Source organism: Sebastes fasciatus, chromosome 4 (genome assembly GCF_043250625.1).
Source record: "Sebastes fasciatus isolate fSebFas1 chromosome 4, fSebFas1.pri, whole genome shotgun sequence".
In the NCBI taxonomy this organism is placed as follows: domain Eukaryota; kingdom Metazoa; phylum Chordata; class Actinopteri; order Perciformes; family Sebastidae; genus Sebastes; species Sebastes fasciatus.
In genome coordinates this window covers 20210016-20225318 of record NC_133798.1, presented here as the reverse complement: position 1 = coordinate 20225318, position 15303 = coordinate 20210016, and the positions used below count along the sequence as shown (strand labels likewise).

Sequence of the window (15303 nt, the reverse complement as noted above, 5' to 3'; positions counted from 1 at the left end):
TTGTAAACACCTTTTGGTAGACTGTTATGTTTTAAATTTGATCATTTATACTGATTTAGTCATTTCATTACAGCATTTCCACTGCAGCCAGTGCAACTAGGGATGCCACGATCTAACTTTTTCAATCCTGATACCGATAGCGATACATGGGCTTTGGGTATCGGCCGATAACGAGTACCGATCTGATACCAGTGTTTAATAAATAAGCTGTATGCTTCACTGTGTGGAAGTGACTGGGATCATTATTTTATGTGTCAGGCAACATCCGGCTTGACTTAAACATTGCTTTCCTAACTTTGTAAAACAAAATGTAACAAATAATTACATAGATATAAATTTACTGAATTGTTATTTAATATTAAAATAATAAATCATAAATCATCAGCAACTTGGTAAAAAAAAAAAAAAAACTTAAAAATTATCAGGAATTACAATTCAGGTGTAAACTTTTTTTAATGCAGCAACAAACTGGTCAAAACCTAAACAGGAATTCAAATTCCAGTATAAAATGTATATAAACATAGAATTGACTTGAATAAATCGGCCCCATTGTCACCGATACCCAGTCCAGCTATTTGAGTCAGTATCAGCACGATATCCGATCTGGTATCGATGTATCCCTAAGTGCAACACAAAAATTGTCAAACACGCATCTCCTGGCAGTTGACAATCCAGTTGTTATTAAAATATATAAACTATTAATTCCATTTGAACTACAAGGAAGCAAATCACAAAGTCCAAAAGAACAGCAAAATCTGTTGTTTAATTGCTTTAATTGGCCCTCACATAAAAAGCTGCACACACAAAAGACCAAAGAGCAAAGCCAGCTGCATTATTATCTGTATTCTAATGCAGAATCTAAATGTTATGTGTGTCTTCTTTTGTGAGGACAGGTGTTACAATCAGATTCTGTCAAATCAGCTGCTAATAAGCTGGACAGAAATCAGGAGGCTGCAGCCAGACTCTGCTTCCTGCATGGTTCAGCTGCATTTTACTGCTGCACGTCCTCAACTCTGCCTCTTCGAGGTCACACTTCATTCCTCCATAAAGCACCTTTGATAAGTGTTTTTTTCTAACTGCTGACTTTACAAGATATCTCATGCTTGCTAGATCATGGACCCTTTCCTCAGCTCTGAATGTGCTGCACCACGTAATCGTGATGCAATGTGTGTAAGGAATTTCTGTCCTGAACAAATGCGTTGGCTGTCAAATCAGTGTGCTGCTTTCTCGTGCTAGAGGTCAGTGATACTGACAGAGGACAACACAGAAATCACAGAAACACAAGCCTCTGTACAGTAGCCAGCTCACTCCCTTATGAGATTACACTGATGTACTCCAATTTGTAAAACCAAAGACTGGATAACAAGATAAGACGTTTTGAGTATCATCTTGCAGCTTTTGGCAACACGGCGTCACTTAATATCATCTATTCTCTCACACGGCTATTGGACATTTATTTTCCTCTGCTGCAGCGCTATGTTTAACGTCTGTCATGTCATTTGATAGCTGCAGTCATTAAAGCTCACAGATAGCCCACGCCAACCTTTGCTTAGTAGGCTGTTTTTCTTGACCTGTGCAGCTGAGAGGTGACTCACTCACCGTCAGGAGCAGTGCACTCTAAAAGCCAACCTGCTGCGAATTTGTAATTTGCCTTTCCACTCGTGTGATTTGTTCCTGCAGTTATACTCTGTTTTGGATCCCGTCTGTGTGACGAAATGTGCTGATGGGGGAGAGGGGCGCTGCATAATTCTGTTGCACGGCATGTGAAACTCCCTCTGTGCTGTCGGAGCCAGTGATGCAAACACTGTCGTAGCATTAACAGAGGGTATTTCAAGGGCTTCAACGGAGATACATTAAGCAGTATAAGCTCACATCGGAGCCAATTCACATGCATGCATTTCCAGGGGGGTTTGATAGCTTAGTTAAATTTTTCTGCTTCAATACCCTAGCTAAGTTTAAAGAGGACCTATTATGCTTTTGTGCTTTTTCCCTTTCCTTTAGTGTGTTATATAGTTAGGGTTCAAGCCCCGAAGGGGCAGAACCCTATTGAGTTTGTGCCGGTTTATTATTATTATTTGTCGTCTGCCGAATAAGCGCAATTTGCCGTGAGCTGGAATGAGATAGAAACATGAAACTTGGCACAATAACTGGAAATGATGTGCAGCTGCTTCTCAAGAACTATGACCCCAATCGACCACATGGTGGCGCTGTAATTAACTCCCAAAAACGCGATTTTGGATAGGCCACGCCCCTCACACCGTAAGTCTGATTGACTTGAAATTTGACACACATGTCCAGCTCCGTGTGATCTACAATAAAGCCTCTTGGACCACTAAAGTTGGTCCACTTGGACGCCTAACTAGATTTTCCGCCATATTGGATTTTTTGAAAAACACATTTTTGACATCTCCTCCAAAACCGTAGGTCCGATTACTACCAAATTTTCTGTGGATCATTATTGGACTAATGACATCTAAAGTTGTATAAAGCGTGTTGATACCTCATTGCGTTATGAATCTGTTGACCAATGAACTTTAAGAGGGCAGGGCTCAGCACATCAGTTGACCTAACTTCACAAGCCTTTGGCCCATCTCCAAGCTTGCAGCATATGTTCACAAGAGTAGCTGAAACATCCGCTGGAAGTTTCATTTAAATCAGCCAATAGGGGGCGCTTTGAGCGGGCGAAAGCTTGAACCCGCGAAATGCCGCTTGTGGCTTTAATTTTTTTTGTGAATGTAAAAGGTCTACAAAGTTACAAAACCCAAAGTCCACACCAAGAAGGAGTTATGGTACATGTCCACAGCCTACGTCCTTTCCACACTTCCCATTCATTGTCTATGTAAGCAGCTGTGCAATGCATTCTGGTAGCGTGGCGGCGCGATTCGAGAGACGGGGCGTCGCGTTGGCTGTTCCTCAGAAACTTTTAAACTAAGCGTTGTCGATCCAAAATAAAGACAAATTCAGCAACTGCATGGCTTTTTTCTTGCATAAAATGTTTTCAGAATCACATTTCAGTGAACTATTTTCATGATATAAGAGAAGAAAGTTTCCAAACGAGCCGCCATGTTGGTTCCGGTTTGAAAGCTGGTAGCAACAGCCCATGAGGGAAAGCGTTCGTCCAATCAGGTGCCGAGTGCCTTGTGTCTAGGGGCAGCCCATCAAGCGTCCAATGCTGGGAAGCATGGAAATCCCGCGCAATAAAAAACGCCCCTTTTGCACTGTAACGTGGTGATGTCACCAAGTAACACATTTTGCGTAGCGGATAGTTTGGCACGCCCTTAAAACTAAGTTAGATAGCTGGAGCGGAGTCCGAAGAGTTTGGTTCGGTTGACCAACAGTAGGCCAGCTGACCAATCAGAGCAGGCTTTTTGAGAAGGTGGGGGTGGAGCTCAAACAGAGCGTTTCAGACAGAAGGAGAAAAGAGGTGCTGCAGCACAGCCGTTATCAGAAAAATAAAACATTTTTTAAACATTAAAGCATGTAAACATGTTCTAGTAGAAACCCAAAATACAAGTATGAACCAGATAATAAGCATATTAGGTCCCCTTTAATACGGTAATGCATGATGATAACGTATAACCATCATTCATGCTCAGTAATATACTATCCTGACATACTGCCAAACGTTTGCACGTTATCGCTATCAATGGACATTCAACAAAACTGTATAGGTGCAGGTCACAGATACTGTTTCTTGAGTAGTTCCCTTGTTCCTATCTTTACGACTACTATTCATCATATTTTGTTTTGTCCCCAGGATATATATGACCGCCCTTGTTTGTCTAATTCTTATGACCTTGTCCAACTCGCATTCTTCCGTTCAAGATGCCCCCGCCCCCCTTCCTTCTCCTTCAGATCCACCAATGGTATCTGCGGCAAGTCTCCCTACGTCAGCAACATTGCAGGACCTCTGTCCTCCTCCGGCATTACATTCAGCCCCTATCTTCCCTTGCACTCATTAGTGCCAGAGGTAGAGGTGACAAGAACGGTCACACAATCTCAAAGTGATAAAATGCACAACAGAAGGTGGCTGCAGAGAATTAGGTACTTTTGGAAAAGCCAGCACAAAAAAACTAAAGTGCATGCGATGGAGTCTTAAAGAGTGGAGTTTGGTGCAGTGCACAATTTACATTCTACTGTATATTGATTAAATCTGTATACCCCATGGGAAGGAGTATTGAGCATCGTGACTGTAGGGTGGATTTTAGTTCTATCCTCTGCATTTTAAATGGCTTTATGCAGCATGTCATTACTACTTAAGTAGCCTACCTCAGCTTTCCCTGTAAAGAGTTTATGTTTGCGGTAGTTAAAAGTGATATCCAAATAGATTTTCTCCGTGCCGTCTTTCGCATTCAAAACAATATAACATCAAAGTGAAATATCTTCAACATTAAGGGCCTCTAAGCTTCATCCTTCGCAGCATATTTTGCAGAAAGATATTTTGAAATAAATAGCTGTTTTTTCCTGATTGTACACCAGACGCACAGTAAGACATGAGGGATAAACCATCTTGTCCTTGTCCAGCCCTTTGTTTCAAAAGATGCCTTATCAATCAAACCACTCGTTTTGTTTTGTTTTTGATTCGATCTGTCAAATCAATATTAAGGCCTGATTAACATGAGCAAATTCAGGTCTCATATTTCTCTTTTTTCATTGGCATATAGATAAAAGCATCTGGGTGTTACAGTAAGTTCTGGGTGTATAGGTAATAACAATAACAGGATATCTTGCTGTTGAATGTTTGCATACCAGGTGTAAAAAGAAACTACTGTATGCTTTGTAAAAGTGATATAAAAGTATCTTGGAAAGTCTTGGTTTGTAGTATTGCAGTACGGCTCAGAACCTGGTTGAAATATATTGTGCAAGCAATTTATTTATATAATCAAATAAAGCTAAAATTATAATATAAAGAACAGTTTTAACACCCCTCTCTTAAGGTGCACAGGGGAAATGTAGCTTCACTCTCACTGCAAACAAAGCTCACGATAGCGCTCTCATCCTCACACCGATTTATTAGCTCTCTGTTTGATCAGGATGCTTGTTAAACGCTCTTTAAAGATAAATTATAACCCCTTACGTCACATGCAGCAAAGGCAAAGCTTACAATGCTTTGTGTGCACAAAGGTCTCTTAGGCCTTCTGCAGTCTACCTGTAGAAGTTTACTGCACCACTGGTGCAATAGGGAAATCATATTACCCGGAAAAGGAAGTTATTTCGGTAGCTCATATAAAGTTGAAACATAATAACTAGCCTATTTCAAGCCGCCAAGCTGCAGTGCCAGATTCTCAAACCTGAAATATTTGTATTCTGTTTTTATGGACATATATGAAAATTGTTAGACCTAAATCAAATCAAAACCTTCTTCTAAATTACTATTCTGATCAACACCAACATAAAAACTGTTGCCTTGGTGTTTTTGTAGAGGCTAAAAAATGGGCCAATGAAAAAGACCCCCCTTTTAGCAGCCAAATTCACCATGCACATCTATTTATTTGCACATTTTTTGCAGATTCCTGTCATAAGATAAGATAAGACATTCCTTTATTAGTCCCGCAGTGGGGAAGTTTACAGTGTATAGCAGCAAAGGGGATAGTGCAAATAACAAGATGCATCAGCTAACACAGTAAAAAAAAGAGCTAAACAAAGTGTAACAAAATATGAACCATTGAAATAGAAGGAAGTATAAAAATAGGAGCAGTATATACAGTATTGACAATAAACAGATTACATTATTAAAGAAATTGCACAAGTGGAAAATGTGAATGAAATGGAAATTCCACCTGAAAATATCAGGTTATTATTATTATTATTATTATTATTATTATCAGTCCTTAAATTCAAAATAGTTTATTTTTGTTAAGACTGATAATACTTTAGCGTTTAAACATTATTATGGCCTAATATGGAAAATTGTGTCTTACATCATTGTGGGTGATATTAATGCATTGGGACTTTTTCTGTGATAGCAATGCAGACATTTTTATAATTAATATTTTCGGTGTTTTTCTTATTAATGGTTGCATACAAACTGACAATAACCTGATATTTTCAGGTGAAATGTCATACATTCATTCATTCTCACTGTGCAATATCGTTTTCCACTTGTGCAATTTTGTTAATAGTCTGTTTATTGTCAATACTGTATATACTGCTCCTATTTTTATACTTCCTTCCATTTAAATGGTTCATATTTTATTACACTTTGCGCTTTATTTTTTTACTGTGTTAGCTGATGCATTTTGTTTTTTGCACTATCCCCTTTGCTGCTGTACAGTGCACTGCACATTTCCCCACTGCGGGACTAATAAAGGAATATCTTATCTTATCTTATCTTAAAGACAAATGATGAGGATATACTGTATCCCATGAATCATAAAATAACGAGACAATCAGATAATGTCAAAGGCAAAATAAAAGTTATTCGAAATGTGCACACTGCTCATTTACAGGACTTATTTGCAACTCTTACAATGCATTATTTCCTAAAACAACTTCAGTTTATATGGATTATATATATATATATAAATATATATATATATATATATTTGTTTAGCTCTTTTTTTTTTACTGTGTTAGCTGATGCATCTTGTTTTTTGCACTATCCCCTTTTGCTGCTGCACACTGCACATTTCCCCACTGCAGGACTAATAAAGGAATATCTTATCTTATCTTATCTTAAATACATGACAGGATAATAACAGTCGCATCCATTCCTACATATATATATATATAGTGGGCACTGCTGTGTTCACGAAGAGCTGATAAAGCTTCATCAGTGTATTTTTCACCTTTAATCGACGACTGCTTGTTCTCACGCTGCTGGAATGGTGCTTGATGCTGCTGCGGCTGCGGCTGCGGCTGCTGCTGTGTTCATCCAGCATCTCTCTGCATCCCTCTCCTCCTCCTCCCCCCCGCGGACAAACCGGAATGGTTTCTTCCAGGCGAACCTGTCACTGTCACCGCGGCGGTGACGGCAGCCGAAGTGTGAGAGCAGAGTGGGGGGGGAGAGAAGGAGAAGGAAGGCTTCATCCACTGCCTGCCATTGCAGTGCGGCGGGCTGCTGCTCTGACTGGAGCCACACACAACCAGGAAGACCTTTTCTCATTCCTTGTCCTGTTATATTTCCACAAGCACGCCGTGAGGACCATTGCTTTTACGAAAGGTGAATGGGTTTCTTTAATCTAACCGCGTTGCTAGGGAGTGTTCGCTGTAGCCGCCGCATGAGCTGACTGGACTGCGGCGGGTACGAGCGAACCATAACGGTAACTATAGCTACCTAACTGCTAGCGAACATTAACGGTAACTATAGCTACCTAACTGCAAGCGAACATTAACGGTAACTATAGCTACCTAACTGCTAGATAACCATAACGGTAACTCTAGCTACCTAACTGCTAGCGAACATTAACGGTTCCCTAGCTACCTAACTGCTAGCGAACATTAACGGTAACTTAGCCACCTAACTGCTAGCGAACTGCATCTACGCGGTAATGCTAAGTGGGGGTAGCTATTTGCCCAACATGCTAATCTTTCTAGTTGAAAGCATGAATAATAAAGGTATCAATTGTCCTATTTGTGTGGAGTTTGCGTAAGCGATCATATTAAGTCACAACATGCCTAACGGTCGCGCTGTCATCGAGGCGGGCGGGCGGTTGGTTCGCACGTCGCGTCAAAGTGTCGCCCAGGTAACGCTAGCTAGCTGGTGATGAGCTAGCCTAGCTTAGCTTAGCCTAGCTGAGGGAACAAAATGTCGGCCAGGCTAGGGGGGCTGGTTTTGACCAGGAGGTGAATATAAAGAGAGGGCACACGATTTATAAAAGTCAGACTGCAAGAGGCAATGAGGGAGTGGTAGTGTGAGTTCAGCTGCTACTAATGTGACATTAAATGAAAGAGGAAGGTCAAGCTGTGGCTCAGCTTGTTGTGATGGTCCGTCTGGAGAAGCAAAGTGGGTCTTTGGTTGAAGCTAAGGTGGCTCATGTTAGTTTTGTTAGCTGGCTCTCTAGTGTGGTGACACTGGTGTAAATACCTGCTGGCCTGTCTGTACTGTGTCTGTACCAGCTGTCATAATAATGTCATGTCAGCTGTGTGTTTGGGGGGTTTCCTGTTGTTGGCTACAGTTGTTGTTGTTCTTTGGCTTAGCTCAGTCTAAGATAACTATAACTATTTACATTTACATACCAAGGGATAAGATAAGATAAGATGAACCTTTAGTAATCCCCTGAGTGAAATCCAGGTGTCAAAGCAGCAACATCAGCAAACAGAGTGAAACACAGGAGAGGTAAAGGTATACAACAAATATAAAAACAATAATAGAGATATAAAGGATACAGACTGAATGGGTGAACATAGTGTGTACAGTCAGTCAATAAATAAATGTAGTATGTACATATGTGCAGTCTATAAAGTGGTATATAGGATGTATAGTGTAAAGTAAGTATAAAGTGTGCCAGTGGTTGGAGTCCAAGATGGTTGCAGATAGTGCATGTTTAAAGGTCTTAAAGTCCTCATAGTTCTCATGTGGGGGTCAGCCTTGGTTGTGGAGCCTGATGGCTACCAGCATGAAGGACTGACCCAGGCGCTTTGTGTTGTGTCGAGGGGGGGGATGAGTCTGTGGCTGAAGGTGCTCCTCATCTTGACTAGCTCATCATGGAGGGATGGACTGTTACTAAACTAAACTAAACCAGTCATCACCTGTTGAATATTTTAAAACGCTAGACAGCATCTTTTTGTAGATTAATATCGTTTGTTTTGTAAGTTTACATTTGCTGTAAACCAGTCCTAGTATAAAAGCTCCTTAAGAGATTTTTTATTTTTTTTTGTTTGTTTATTTGTTTTGCACAATTTAAGACTATACAACACAACATAACATAAATAAATGAATGATATACAGTGCAGGAAGAGGCAAAAAACCCACTGGGCTTACCTGAAGCCTCCACCTAGAGACAAGATTAATATAAAGAAATAATATGAATACATAATAAGTAGCTACCCAGCAGCATCAAGATAAGTAATTAGTGATTCATTTGACTGCTGTGGGAAATAAACATTGAAGGCCTCTCTGCCTGGTTGGCCAACATATCTCACAACCTTGATTTACATTACATATTGTATGTATATATATCTATAAAACCTTTATTTAACTAGGAAGTCACATTGAGATTAAACCTCTTTTACGAGTGAGACCTATAGCCAAGACAGGGTCAAATAGCAGCATCCAACACATAAAAAGACAACATTGAATCACGACAGCAACAATAGGTACGACAAAATCATCATTATACAGTGCATTAACAATGCAGCATGTTGGTCATGTGTTTGCTATTTAATTGAAACAACTGCAGCTTGCAGTGACCACTTCCTTTATTCTATGTTTAAAATCATTTAAAGAGACAAGGGTCTCAAGTTTAAGCCTGGCCTGTAAATCGTTCCAGGACCAAGGACCGTAGTGGAACAGGCTTGTTTTTACCAGCTTCTGTACTGATAGAAGGCACTTTAAACTGAAGCCATTTATGTGACCTTAGATTATAACTGCTGTGGAGAATTACAAACTTCTGGCTTAAATAAGTCAGAAGTTTGCCAGAGATGATCTTATAGATTAAAATGTACCAGTGTATGTAAGCATCATTAATAGTGGCCAAAAATACCAGGTATTAAATATACTCTTAATGTTTTCATTATCTACATTTGGCTTGTATTCACTTGCTTTGTGAATGGTGGTAGATCGGTTGGTCCTGTCATTGAATTTAGTTGTATCTAATTTGTCTAGAATGGATAACAGGCTTTGAACTTAAATTAAGCTCCCAAAAGACTGTTTAAATCATACAGTAACGTTACATGTCTTCTCTAAATATAACATAAGTACAATACAACGTATAATTGGTATATCTTTCTGTGGAAGTATGATGATTCATTACTGCACATCTCCGTATTGGACTCAGTAAGAGCTTGGGACTATGACTTAAATATGACTCATCATCACTGGCCTCATGATAGTAATGGCTATATGAAATGGCAGCTGGGCAGGGCAACAGATTTGTCAAATGAAGTGGGGGAGGCACAATACAGATTATATTTGTGGCAGCCATTAGATGTTTCATTGCACGATTAAACAGTTTTTTTTTTTTTTTAAGTAATTCAGATGGCACTGTTGTGCAGGGGATGTTTCTGGCAAGCATGTCGCTTGAGACGAAGAGAATATCCAGCTGCTCAAGGGCAGCCATACATGTTGGCCTGTAAATCATGTTGACCTAAGCTGTCATGGGAGCAGCAGTCATCTGAGTCATCGTGGTTTTGGAAGGACAAATGTATCTGTATATTTTGCCTACTTAGGTTAAATTTGACTGTGGTTTTGTAGTCCTGTGTATTTTGTAGAAACTATGTGGAATAAGGGTCTTATTCCTTGCTGGTTAAAACATACCTACGTGACAACAGAAGTACTGATGAGACTGCATATAATGTGTTGACACTATATGTTTTTAAACCTTTGGTGTGCATACTTGTTAATGCCATACGAATGGCTTATTTTATGAATATAAAAGAGATTAAAGTAGATGTCCTCAGGTACATCTTTGAAGAGATTAATGGTCTAACTGTGTAGAGAGAGGGTGCTGGAAAACAATGCCAAAAAAATGGTGGGAGACTGTGAAGATGGCATGTGTTTCAGTGTTAGCGATAGCCTCGAGGTGCCACTAGAATAACAAGGAAAATGATTTAATGAGTTAGCCTGTGCTATCCTGGAGTACTATACCTCTGCTTACACCATGGGTTATTTCGTATAATTAGTATCACTGGGATATTTTCATCCACTGAGAGGTGTGACTTCAGACTGAGATGGACTTTTGACACTCATTGTTTTGCCCTGTGTGAGCTAATAGATCTAATCCTTTTTTATTTTTTCAATTTAGGAGGATTTTCTGTTCTGCATTGCAGCCCAGTTTAATCCCGTCCCCCCCTTAATGTCCACTCAGATGTTACTCTGCATGCATTTTTGGCACAAGATGAATTACAATGCAGCTGAGGCCAATAGAGTTTTTTTTCAAATGCTAACATAAAAGTCACACATCTCAGCATGTATAGATCATATGCTGTAATCATGATTTTGTGTTGTCTGTTTTTGTCGACCTTCACAACCAGCTTTATCCATGGACAAAATATAATGCAAAGTAGATTGTACTACACATACTAATAGGCTTTGTCAATGACATTTTGAGGGTCAGGCATACATAGTTGGCATCTATCTATCTTCTTTGGCTCCTTAAATATTTTATACTACCTCATTTTTAGGCTACCTTTTGGAGATGGTGGTGTTGTTGGGAAGTTGATTGATGGGTGCTGTGAACATTGAAAGGTCATTGCTCTGATACATGGCCAAGCTAAGACTTCCTAGCAAACACCTCTTAAAAATATGACATTGAAGTCCTTGTCCCCATCGAACAGCATTTCTCGGTGTTAACAAATGGCACGTTTACGTTATGTTTATAGCTCCAGTTATACAGAAGCCTGCTTATATAAATCAAGTCCATCGTAAATCCCTATTTGAAAGGGGTGTGGAATTATCAGGATGAAGAGGCTCGCAAAATCCCTCATCAATCACATTTCAACGCGAACCTCCTTTTTCTTATAGTGCAGAAACATCCCTTATCATTACGGTTTTTCATTGGCTCCGTTGTCCTCATTTCCATCAGTGTGACGGAGAGGAGGTGGGGTGCAGGTCAGTGGCTCAGCTTATCAGCACATTCCTGCCCTCTTATGTGCTCTGTGTGGGGCACTGATAACTTCCACAGGGCTGATTGAGTTCAGGGGCTGATTTCCTGGTCCATGTGTTCAGGACACACTCGGGCTCTGGTTATGATCACTGACTCCAGCTTTGGAGCCTGAAAATAGACTCTGCTCACACTGAGACACTATCCCGGAGAGCAAGTAGCTAAGGTTGAATTTAATTTATTTTTAAAAATGTATATTGTTTTTAGGGATGCAACTAACGATTATTTTCATTGTCGATTAAGCTGTTGACTATTTTCTCAATTAGTCGATTAATTATTTGGTCAATAAAATGTCAGTAAATGGTGAAAAATGGCGATCAGTATGTCCCAAAGCCCAAAATGACGTCCTTAAATGTCTTGTTTTTATCAATTATCAAAGTAGTTGGCATTTATTTAATAATTGACAATTAATTGATTAACCGTTGCAAGTGTAATTGTTTTATGGAAAATTCTGTGGAAATCCAAAACTCAAATCAGATTCTTAAAATTTTTGTTTTAATTTGTATTGTATAACTTGCATACTTTTCTTAAGAAAAAAGGAATGTGATATTTTTACTTAAAGCGGCTATAATCAATATTTTTATAAATAAAAAATAAATCTTTTCAGTTGCAGCAGGCAGCTGTTTTCAATGAAAAAGTCCCACTTTACACTACCTGCTCAGCACCAAACAGTAAACACACAAAGTTAACGTCTAGCTAGTGAACATAGTGGAGCATTTAGCAGCTAAGGAGTCAGATATTTACCTCCGAAGTTGGTAGAGACCAAAAACAAATCTAAAAGAAAGTGAATATTGGACTTATATTCACCAGGTGGACAGAAACACGACTCCAAGTGAATGATAATGTTGCTCCTTAACGGCTGGATATGTAAATAAACAACTGTTTGCTAACAAGTTCTTCATATTAACTTAAAAGCTGGTGATATATCAATGTTGTGTTTGCAACTTCCGGCCAAAAAGTCAGTTATTGCAGATTTAATATTCAAAATGCATTAGTTAGAGGGATAAAATATGATTTAACATTTAAAATAATACAACTCGGCCTGATCACTCATACTGGATTTCAAGTCATTTTTGCTGTTTTCCACACAACACGACTTGGATTATAAAATGTGTTATGACAACCAGCAACACAATATGTGTCTTGTCTCATCTGAGGAACGTGTAGCAGGTCTACACTGTTGGACAGGAAGTACACAACTCATGTCAGAATTAATATTATGACAGCTAATTGTGTAATTGGCTAATTATCACACTGTCTAAACACACATTTAATCTGAAGAACACTTGTTAATTACAGTGTTGACAGTCATCCTCAGTGTTTAGCACATCAAATAAGGTTTGCCTGCTGGCTACCTCCGCTTTGGAAATTTAAACCCAATCATTGGTGGTTAAAAGTACTGCGGCATCGTGTCTAGCTTTTGACAGGTTTTATTAGGTATCTGTGTGTTAAAGACATTTTATTCAATGTTTTATGTCCATTTGTCTCATAGACTGCCCATGAGTCTCATCCTGCACAGAAATTGTTGCCACTTTTCAGTAACTTTATGTCAAGTCTTTTTCCTCAGATATGACCACTTTAAGTTTGGGATAGACTTGTTTGACTTCTACATGTTTTATAAATAAAATATTTATTTAGAATAAAGAAATGTAAACATAAAAATACAGATACAAGTTGAAAGTATAGATATGATCTCCCGTCAAAACATGCAGTGTCATAGAAATAAAAAAAAAAACAACAAGCAAAATGCAGAAAATATTTGTAGTCACAGAATTGTTTCTGTTTTAAAATATGCTAACTTAGTAAAAGCAATACCATTATTTAAAATGAACACACAGTACACGGCTCAAGCATTCATAACTCAAACTCAAAATGTAACAGAACACTGGAACAAAAAACAGCTGCCGCAAAAGTTATCGCGCTGTAAACACTAGCTTTTTCCCCCTTAAGATTTCAAGTTATTGGACACAAAACTGTTTATTTGTATGAGAGAAGTTGTGTTTTTGCACCACCATTTCTCACCACCAAGCATTAGCCCTTGACATGATTAACATTAAAATGAGTATAAGGCAGTAGAATAGCTTTAAAGCTTGAATGAATGGTCTGAACCACAATTCTTGTGTGTAATCACACTTTTGCATTCTGTAGTCATGAACGTAGTATTAAAAAAAGAAGACGTAGTAGTGGCTGAACTGCTGACTTGAAGCATTTCGCAGCTTGTGTTCCCTACGTGCCTCTTTTGGTTGATGTAGAAATAATTAATTTGGAGGGTGGAAGGCAAACGGTGGTGGAGAGATCAAGCTATGTGTGGAATCTGTCACCACTCTCGGGCTCTCAGGGATGTAAATTTAACTTGTTTCCTTTGCCAGCGGTGACTGGGTGTCTGTCAGGCTTGTCCAACGCCATCGTTATCCTGACTGATAAGTGGGATGTCGTGACCCACATGGCCTTGGTTTGGTGTTCGATCCATGTTCTTCCTGCATGATGAGATCTGGGCTAAATATTTGTACAAATTTTGTGTCGAATTCTGTTTAACCTTGGATGCTTCTCTTTGTCAGGTTGTGATTTCACTGTATCACAGGTTGGCATACCGGGATGGTTTGTTTTTGTTTTGGGGTAGTTTTTTTTCTTTTTAGCTTCCTTCCTGTCATTGTGTTTTGTGTATTTGTTGTATATTTTCACTGTGATGCATTTCGTCTTTCACAATCCCAAACAAATCTGTAAAAAACACATGTAAAGTTTCAGTGCCCGAGACAGTGCCGCTGCCACACTACTGTATACACGCGCACCTCTACACACAACAAACAGTGATATCCGTCTGAGAATAACTAATAATAATTCACGTTGAATATGAATAATGTTGTGGGATTATTCCTTATTTCCTGGGCTATTTTGCGATTCATACATTATTATTACGTACTTGTATATAAAAAATTAAAAAAACAAAGCATTCGAATAGTGATTTGGAGGTAGAATACCATGGCAACGGTCGAAGCTTTGACAGCTGTAAATACAGCTGAATCACCCATCTATTTTATCTGGATGCACAGTGGTCACTGCTGGTTTACCTCCTGCTCACAGAGAACAGGACGTAGACAGCAGGGTATTTAAATCATGCCCTTACATAAAGTGATATGTTTAATAACCGTTTCAATAAATGACAGGAATTTGATGAGGAACAATCAGTCTGTCACAGGCAGTACGGGATGTTTAAGTGCATGAGGTTGAGTAGACGGTTTATAGTTTAATGTTAAACTAACCTTCTGATCGTGTCATGCATCAGGATGAAGTGCACAGAGAAATGTGTTGCTACATTTGTCTGATATAGTGTCGTTGTGTTATCCTCTGTCTTCTCAATGTGACCTGGAACAAAAGTTGCATTGTAAAGAGAAGGATAGCCCCAGCCTTTAATAACAACCCTGTTTACCATGTATTTCCTGTTGAAAAATCAGTCCTTCATAAACAAGGAATGCCTCAGTATGCATGTGGTTGGCACATACTGCAGATGCTCGAAGTTGCCTTAGGAGGAATTCACATGTTT

The 15303-nt window shown here is 39.1% G+C and overlaps 1 protein-coding gene across 12 annotated transcripts in view; it reads left to right on the top strand.

The window, feature by feature from the left end:
* The window catches only part of tjp1b (tight junction protein 1b), an 84594-nt gene that overhangs the window by 34290 nt on the left and 35001 nt on the right, over positions 1-15303 (top strand). The window contains exon 1 of one of the 12 annotated variants that reach the window (XM_074632596.1): positions 7003-7162. The exons of 10 other annotated variants lie outside the window; for them this stretch is intronic. The gene's annotated coding sequence lies outside the window, so the exon portion shown is untranslated. Of the gene's footprint in view, positions 1-7002; positions 7163-7766; positions 7786-15303 lie in introns of those variants that run through there. One more of the 12 variants, XM_074632598.1, reaches the window with a different exon arrangement.